Below are 10,239 nucleotides of genomic sequence, written 5' to 3'. Positions count from 1 at the left end.
TATTTCTGTAAAAGCTTACAGATATTCTTGCTGGACCAACTTTGGTAGAATTACAGATTTTCACTATTATTAAAACATCTCTCAACTGTAAAAAAAAAAAAAAAAAAAAAAAATGTGCCAAAAAATAAACTTGGGGGTTCTGCAAATTGAATGTTAGTTATTCTTTAAATTACAGTAAATTGTTGTTTTTAATTAAATGTTTTCTGTCTACTACCGGCATGTAACAGTCAACATGTTAACAGTCACATTTAACTTACTGTTTTTTAAATCACATTATTACTCTTTATTGCTACTAGCAATTTATTGTACACAACCAAAAAAATTACATGACACTGTTTTCCCATAGTAAGGTATATAATCAAGCCCAAGATCAATAGCAACAATTTAAGCCATGAAAACACAGTAAAAATAGATTTTCCTAAGTAAACATGAAATGGCAGTATTTACTTACTGGAAGCATTGGCTCTGCATTACCACTAACTAAAACACACTTTGATACCACTGATTACCCTCAGTAAATAGCAATTAGGGTAGTTTTAAATGAAACAAAGGAATGAATACTAACTTCAGGGATTCAGTTAGAAGTTACAAAACTAGTGTGAGCTGAACACAGAGCCTTTTTGAAAACAAGAGTTCTCTTGCAGCTTAGACTGAGGGAGAGTTGGAACCAGTCAGACTTGCTTCCAGTCACAGAACTCCACACAGTACCACAATGTCAATGATTACTGCAGTTATTTTATTTGATCGCGGCTTGGAGAATATAGAAACCTGGAATATTTACAATGAAAGCAAGCAATTAAAAATTGCTAATACTGCTAATGAAGTATAAGGAAAATTTGCATACTGGGCAAAAAAAACAAAAGTTAATTTTCTTTTACAGGTAGTCCCTGACAAACATTCGAGTTACAAATTTCTGCAGATACAAACGGACCCCAGTTCTACAGACATTCGTAGATGCAAACAAATCATGGACATAGCTTACGTGTATTGTACAAAAACAAGTGTGTCAGAGTAAAAAAAAATCCACTATATTGTATGTGTGTACAGGAAAAATTAGTCAGCCTCACCAGTTTCAATGAATGACAAAGATTTAGTCAAATGGATTGGTATGCTTTACATTGTACAGTATATTCGTGTCAAAGGTGTATAAGACTCACTTTGTCTGACTTAAGAACAAATCCGACTTACGAATGTGCTCCCGAAAAGTAATCTGTTCGTAAGTCGGGGATTTGCATTTACTTTGTGATGAGCTGTAACTGAGATTTGTTGGTTTTCAATGGAAATAACTATGCTACAGTGCTATGTCAAAACAGACTTTAATCTTCGTATTTAATCTAACACTTGCAAAATTTAGCAATAATAATAACAATAACAATTTAGTAATAACAATTTGGCAAAAGAGGTAAGTAATCAGTATAACCCAAGCCCATTAATAGAATGCTTCAGGAATTCTTAACATGATCTTAAAATAATATTGCAGTGACATTTGTGCAAAATCCTGCACGATTTAGGCGTCTTGATATACGCTTCTCCTTAGTGGCTTATTCTATCCTCTGCAGGGTCCATGATGCACTAGAGTAGCTATCGAGGTTCTTGTTCCTGGGTTTGATGGCTGCTTAGTAGGGTATGAATATTTGCCCCATACAATATGTGTTGTACCAAGTGAATAGACTGAAAGTGAATAAATAGTTATAACTATACCCTCTGTTCCCTGAGGGAGAGTAACGAAATACCACACCTTGCTGCCCCAGTTCACTGCTGAGCTCAGACAAGAACGGCTGTCAAACTGAGGGTACAACTGTTTTTGTAAAATGTTGTTTTATATGTGTAGGTGGGGCTGCACATACTGTATGTCACCACAGGTTGCCTGCCTTTACATGAATAAAGGTGTCTTTCAGTCAGACGCAAGAATGTGTGACATCCTATAGAACATGTTTTGCACCTCATTCTTCTTCATCTGGAAACAGAAGTTATAATAATAACCATTGGTTTTCTTATAGTAACCATGGAAGGTTTCCATTTACATTTCTACTTGAGTAAATGTGCAAAAGTACTTACCTTCAAATTTACATCAGTAACAAAAGTACTCAGTTTGTATTAGCTTACAGTTGCCTTTGTCCTAGAAAAAAGTGTCTCAGTGTCTCTAGTGTTCCTTCTCTGTCTGCAACCAATTCTGCTTCAGACACCAACTACATTGTTGTCCATTTCACTGAGAGATGGCAGATCACACAATTACACATAATAGTCAGCAGGTGGGGATATTACCACTTCAAATACTAACTGCCACTGTGGTTATATAATGCAAGCCATTCAGAAATGTGAAGTAAAAGATACAGATATTAATTGTAGGAGGCAGTGGAGAAATAGTCAGAGGTGATGCTAGAGCCTGTTTGCTTCCCTGGCTGCCATTCGTAAGAGGCATCTCCAACCACAGACAACCAGCATTCATCATTCATTCATATATCTAGATAAATAAAATAAGGGTTTTGGCTTGTGCGTCGGTCAGAACTCGCTCTTTCAATAATATCTTCATCTTTCACACATTGGAGGACCAGAAAGCAGTCTCGGGAAAATTTCTGTCTGTCCAGTTTCACTCGAGGTGGGCGGGTCTTTACGCGTCACTCAACAGAGCCAATCAACGCCATGGTTTACCGGATATAGACGGAGTATGCGGAACACACAGAAACAACGGCAACGAATCTACAAACTTCCACAATCCTCACCAAACAGACGAAAGTACGACACAGCATGGCTTGTTCCAAAAAATGGACGTACACTATGAAAACTGAACCTTGCGCCATGAAATAAGTCAAAATGTTGAGTAGAAGGAAAGTTTTGAGCAGTTATGTAACAGTTGCTGATCAGCTTATTCTTATTTTTTGACTATTTCTACAAACCCTTTAAGTACTAACGCTAGTTATCTTGTGAAAAAAAAAGTTTGTTATCTCTCAGGCGCCCCCTACTGGCGTGGGGCCACAAGCAAAGCCAAGTACATGAAATACTGTATGTGCAGTAATGAAGTAAATGTACCTTAAACCTCTGCACATTTTTAAGGTAAAGATTGTACCACATGAAGATATTGGCAAGATCCGATGCTTTTTCAGGTATTTTCTAAGAGAATGTAGATGTGGGACAGTAATGGAAGAAGCAGCAGAATACTATATTATATTAAGTAATAAATAGAAGCATTTTATGAGTGAATTATGGTATTTTATTCATTAATCATGGAATGGTATTAGTAATATCATACTTTAGGGTAAATGAACCTACATAATACGAAAGTTGGACAATATTTAACATACACTGCCAGTCAAGCGATTGGACACTTCAGTGGTCATTTCTGATTTTTATTAAGTTAATATTGATATGTGTCTGCTACTTATGTTCTGTAAAGCCTTCAAAATGACTCTAATCTGAAGTGCTACTAATTGGTGGTTTTTGAGGCTGGTGACTTTAAATGAACTTCTCCTCGGCAGCAGAGGTAAGTTTTGGTCTTGCTTTCCTGGGACGGTCTTCATGAGGTGCTTTATGGGTTTCACGAATGCGCTTGACGATACTGTTCTTTCAAGAACTATTCCAGAACAGCTGTTATATTGACCTTTGTGTCTCAAAATAACAACTGACTTATTACCTAATGTCATATATGTTATTTCATAGTTTAAAAAAAAAATCCAGTATTGTTTTAGAATGTAGAAAATAAATTACTAAACAAAAACATTGAATTAGAAGGTTGGTCCACACTTTGGACTGGTACTGTACAATAAATGTATTTATTCAGAATTTAAGCTTTTCAAAACAACAACAACAAAAAAATGCAAACCCACAGCAGTTTATCACATCCCAGATTGATTCCCACTTTGCTGATTTCATTACCTCCACTATTCTGGAAAGACTTTCCACTAGATTTTGAAGTGTAGCTGTAGAGATATGTGCTTATTCAGCCACAAGAGCATTAGTGAGATCAGGCCTGCAGTCTACGTCCCAGTGTAACTCAAAGGTGTTCGTTGGAGTTCAAGTGCGGGATATGTGCAGCCCACTAGTTATTTTGCATCAGATTTATAAAACCATGTCATCAGTGAGCTTACTTCGTGCACAAGGGCATCGTCAAGCTGGAACAGGTTTAGGAAAATTAGTTAAAATGAAGGTAAGTTGTGATGCTATAAAGACATCCAGATCCAATTTTGGCATGTAGTCAATATAATTTTGCTATTACGTTTTTTGTTTTTGTTTTTGTTTCAAGGCAGCAAAGTGGCTTAGTGATTAGCACTGTTATCTTGGACCTCCATGGTCAGGGTTCGATTCCTGGCTAGGTTTGATTAAGTGCTATAGATAAGACGATGACACATAATTCATTTTCTATTTAAATAAATCCAATTCAAGATACAGGACATGCCTTAAGTGCCCTTTCTCTCTCACTGGGGTATAAAAAAAATAATACTATTCAAAAACCCTTCTGTGTGTTAAGAATGTAAAAAGTGTTTGATATTCACACATCGTACTGTGTATGATATTCACACACCGAGGTATGATTGTCTGGAAGTGTGTGTGCGTGCGCTGCAGAAATTCTTACTGCTGATGCACAATTCTACCTTAACATCCATCCATCCCAGCCTCCTCCCATCTATTTGCTCTACTCATGCCACAACATTCCTGGCTCTTGGGAGCATTTGAAAATCTTGTGCAATCATCCCTATTTCATTGGTGCAGACCTGTGTGTGAGCTTTATATTGCAATCCAGGCCATATGTTACAAATCAGGAGGAAAACACATTTCTCATAAAAAGTGTTTAATTGTGTAAAAATGTGCTTTTTGTATGTGTGTGTGTGTTTGTGGGTATTACACCAGGTTACCAGAAAAAGGTAGACTTAGTATTATCAATGAATAAACAGCATGTAATGAGTGAGTGAGGGAATCTGGAGCAGGCACAAGAGCTGCTATACACTGTTTGAGGAATCCAGTCTTTTGCCCAATGAAAGAGTCCTCTTCATCATGGTAACTTATATGTTTGTGTTGTTGCAATCACAACAAAGTTTCCATGGACTGTTTTATTTACAACTAATGTAGAAAGTAGTTATGTCGGTAGCCAAATTGCAAAACAAAATAAAATAAAATGGCATACCATCAGATAATGGGCAAAAATACATTAATTCATTCTTTTTGGATCTGGAGCTTATGCCACCTGAAGCCGTAAATGAATCCTATACAGTATATATGATACTATCCACTATATGGAATTGTTCTAGGAGGAAGGTAACCAAAGCTCAGTACTGAACCAGGGATCCTAAAGCTTTTGCATGGCAAAAAGCACAAATAAATATATTAAGCTAAAAATACATATATTTCATACTTCATATCTTATTTCCACACAATTTTATTTTTTTAAACCATTAAACCATGAGTAACTCTAAAAATACGAGAAAATGACTGCAAGCAAATAGTACATTTTTTAAAAAAAAGTTATTTGTTGGCACTTTCCATTAACTAAGTTCAAAGCACAAAAGAAGCAGATCTGACCTTCAAATGGATATATCATTACACAAGCAATTTTTAAAAAACTTTAAGCTTTATGCTTAGCCTAATTTGCATGTCATTGCACTGTACATCAAACACATCAAGTACAGGAAGAACATGCAAACTCCATGTATACAGTCAGGACTCAGACCCAGACCAGTGCAACCACTACTACACTATGCAACCATGAACATAGTTCCTCAAAATAGTTTAAGAAATTGGTAGCTATTTTAGAGCTGTTTTAGTAACAGTTAACTAACTATTTAAATTTACAAATCTAAAAAATATAATAATAATAGTGGTGGTGGTGGTGTTAAGTACATTTGTGTATTTGGGCTTCAGTAAATATTTTTACTATTAATACATTTATATCAAGAGATAAAATAACATCACCTATTGTATAATAGTAAATCAAATACTAAATATTATCAAGAGTTTTTAAGAGAAATTCCTTTCATTTTACTTCATCATATGTTAACTTTTATTGTTTGAATGAATTTTTCATATACTTTAACTAAGAAGAAAGACTTTTTTCACCACCAGGTGTCCGTACAAGCTATCTTTCTACATTTTATAGTATCTTTTGGTACAGTACTGCCCAAGGTTGTGCAGAATTAGGAGACCTTGAATAACTCCCTCTAATGCAGAGGCATGTTCAGTGTTCTCTCTTCCACTCTCTCTCTAATGGTTTCTTTCTAGATATATCAGTGTGGTCATGATTTCAGTTGTGTGTAGTGACCTACATACTGTTCTCTCCAAGGCCTTCTCTCAGAAGCTAGAACCAGATGTGCAGAAGGAAAAAAGAAAGGGAGAAAGGGGGAAGGGGTTCAGTCACTTGCAAGCCCTGTGAGCTTGGCTCTGCTCTCCTCTCCCTGTAGAAGGCAAAAGGCTGCATCTTGTTCTCATTATGCTTGGAGTGGGTGAGTCTGCACTGTGAGTGTGTGTTGAGGTAAACGACTGACTGGACTGTCACTGCCTTCCAGAAGTTGCTGGAAATATATGCCTTTGACTGATGAAGAATGAGCGCAAGTGTGCGAGTCTTACGTAATCTCTTGGAAATGCTAGTCGTCATCCTTCACCTCGTCTGTGCAGAATGGAGAAAAGCTGGATTGTGCTATTACTGCATAGGATTAGGGTATTGCAGATCAGGGTTAGGTGCTGCCGGGGGATACTGTGCCCCCCTCTGTTTACTTATCCCTCTCTCTTCCTTCGTCACCACATTTTAATTCCCTACAGGCTCTTCTTTATTTTGTCTGCTGTTTATACTTAAAATGCATGAGGCCCTAACCCACACAGAGGGTTTATCTGTAGTGCTCCTTTTGTTAGAGGAGACTGAGAAAAAATGCTTTCAGCAATTCTTCAAGCTGCACAGTCTCAGGTCCTGAATCAAAGACTTCATCTGAGGCATGTCTGTCACCACAGCGTCAATCCTCCTGGAAAACCTATGACTGTTTTCTGCTTTTTTAGATTATGTCTATCTAAAAAGACAATCTGTCTGGACTGTGAGGCATTAAAATAGACTTCAAATAAGGATTTAAATCTCTGACATGTTTGTTGTGTCTGCTACTGCAGCAATGCGTAGTCAGCTTAAAGGGTGATTGCATCAGATACTGCATCCATTCGATGGTCAATGTCCAATTTTATCTAAGAAAGAATTCTTACAGCAATGCTTTTTAATCTAACGTGTGTGGGGGGTGTATATACAGTATATACTGTTTTTATATATATATATATATATATATATATACACATATATACATACAGTGAGATCAATAAGTATTTGATCACCCTGTGATTTTGCAAGTTCTCTTACTTAGAAATCATGGAGGGGTCTACAATTTTCAGCATAGGTGCATTTCCACCGTGAGAGACAGACTCTAAAAAGAAAAATCCGGAAATCACATTGTATGATTTTTTTTTTTACAATTTATTTGTGAATTACTGTGTCAAATAATAAATAATAAAATGTGTCAAGCATGTATATGTAAAATTATATGATGCATGTCAAGTCGAGCACAAAAAAGATTTCCCAGACGCGACAGTAAAGTATATCTTATCTTTATGTTGTTTGACCTATATGAGACAGGAAGAAAAAAAGGGAAAGATTGTTGTATGATAAGTCTTTACAGCAAATACTATAACATTTTATTTAATGACTTTCATGCATGCGCACAAGATGATATCCAGATGATGCACTTCAATGCTGGTTAGGTTAGGATGCTTAAAACAGAATAATTACATTCAAGGTGGAAATAAAATGTACAACGTGTAATCAGAAGCATCCCCAGGCATTTGAACAGATTATGCCCATTTTTAAAGGTATAAACTAAAATAAAGATATATTGTATAGTCTAAATTTTATAGATGTGAGCATGAACTTCAGACATACTGTATGCGGTTGAAATAGTATAACACCTGTTGGCAGTTTGGTATGCCTTTTGTTTTATATTTTGCTAAAAACAATAATGTACTTAATCGCTAGGTGTTAGTAGTTCTAGTAGTATTAAGTTTTCACTTAAATCGGTATAACTTTAATCAGGTGGCATGGTGGCATAGTGGTTAGCACTGTGGTCAACCACCTCCATGGTTGAGGGTTTGATTCCTGCGTCTGTTTGTGGAGTTTGCATGTTCCCTTGTGCTTGGTAGGTTTCCACTGGATACTCCTCCCACTTCTCCCATTGTCCAAAGACATGCCGATTAGGCTAACCGGCGTTCCCAAATTGTGTGTGTGCCCTGCGATGGATTGGCGCCCTGTCCAGAGTGTATATAGGCTATAGGCCCCAGCATGACCCTGTAACAGGATGAGTGGTAAAAATGACAATGACGATTGTAATTTGAATGTCCCATATTCCATATGTTTACACAAATTTTATTTAAAGGAAAGTCGCTTGCACCCAGACAAATCCGCCGCTGAACTTTTACACAAATTAATTTTCTGTAGTAATAGTACATTTTTAATCTTGACTCACCAAATCTCTATTGTATATGAGATTAATGTAAATCTGTTACCTTGCAACTTAAGTCAAATGGCAGTTGAAGCACCAATAAACACTTAAACAAAACTGATGTATTAGAACTTGTATGTTAATGATATCGGGAGGAATTTGGTCTTATACAGTCAGGTCCATAAATTTTGGAACAAAGATAAGGTTTTTGTCATTTCGCCTCTGTACACCACCTCATCAAATTTAAAATGAAAAACTCAAGATGTGAATGAAGGCCAAACTTTTATCTTTAATTCAAGGGGGTTTGACAAAAGTGTGGCGTTAATCATTCAGGAATTACAGCTCTTTTTATATAAACACACCCTGTTTCAGTGGAACAAACTAGCATAATTACAAACATAAGGATTCCTATCTATAAAAAAAAGGCTTTGCTAGGACTTTACCACAGCTTGTTTGTAAGTGTCTCTGCCTTTAGTCTTGTCCACTGAAAGTTTTTTTAGGTTGCCTCTATTTAAAGTATTTTTCAGTGGATTCAACCTTAGTGTCAAGATCACCATCAGACAGCTAATTTTGTTATTAAACCAGGATTTTTTTAATCTTTCAAGTTTATTCATTTCAGTATATCTACATTTGGATTTTGCAAGCACATTGAATACATTTTGTAAGGATGTTAGGATGGATTTCTCATCATAGCGACACTTGGCAAGAAGTATTTAAACTGTCTGGAAGAGTTTGAACTCTGTCTCTACTCTCTGTCCCACTGCTCAGTGGAGAGACACAAACCTGGAGCCTGTCTCAATCTCTCTTTAAGTCAGTAATATATATGTGTCTCTTTTTATCAGTGCAGAAATTTATAAAGATATACTACTATGGAGTTTGTTCAGGGTTCAGCTTGTAATGCATGGATGCTTGAAAGCATGTAATACCAGTTCTGAAGATGCAGAAAATATTAACATTGAGGTGTTGGGTTATTCAAGTGCAGTATATTCATAATATTTTCAGTTTCAAAAAATAAGTTTAATTCCTAAATTTGGACAATGTCTCATAACTTAAAGATAAAGAAAATAAATAAAGAATACTTATAGATTTTTTTTACTTAATTCTGTTTCATTTTGTTAATTCATCTTCAGTAACCTAAAGACTTTCTGAGAAACACTGATGTGGGATTACACCATGGATGAGATGCCGTCATGATATATCACTGATATGCTAACACAGTGTAGTAAGGGAGGACCAGAGATCTTCCAGATCAGATAGAAAACTCAGCATCAAGCTCCCCCAGCGCCCTCAGTTTAGCATCCAGTGTAACATGAGCTCAGACGCTGGAACTCTGTAAGCTGCTTGCCCAAGGCTTATGCATTTAGTGTAAATAGATTACTGTCAAAAGAAAAAGACACTTCATTGAATAATGAGGGTGTGCTTTATTTACAAAGCAATAAAGCTCACTGGTAATTATATGAAGGATTAAAAATCAGTGATTAAAGCTGTTATTAATTTGTTGAGGTCATTTTCTTAAGTAAAAAAATAATACATTGCCCATGTTTATGAGCTGAGGTATTAGTTTACATGAGAATAAAAATGGGTATAAGGTTGTTTCAATGTTGTGTTTGGCCTAGAGGAAAAATAAGAGAGTAATATATGACCCTGCTCTACTTTTTCAGGGGCCAGCTTGGTTTCGATGTTGAGAGAAATAGGGATATTCCAGTCAAAGCCAGAACTGATTTTAGTTTGGCACTTACTGTATAGGCTAAGACTAGTGTTGTACACATGTGACTGAATTCAG

This window comes from Clarias gariepinus, chromosome 5 (genome assembly GCF_024256425.1).
Source record: "Clarias gariepinus isolate MV-2021 ecotype Netherlands chromosome 5, CGAR_prim_01v2, whole genome shotgun sequence".
NCBI classification, from domain to species: Eukaryota; Metazoa; Chordata; class Actinopteri; order Siluriformes; family Clariidae; genus Clarias; species Clarias gariepinus.
This window is presented reverse-complemented; position numbering follows the sequence as displayed.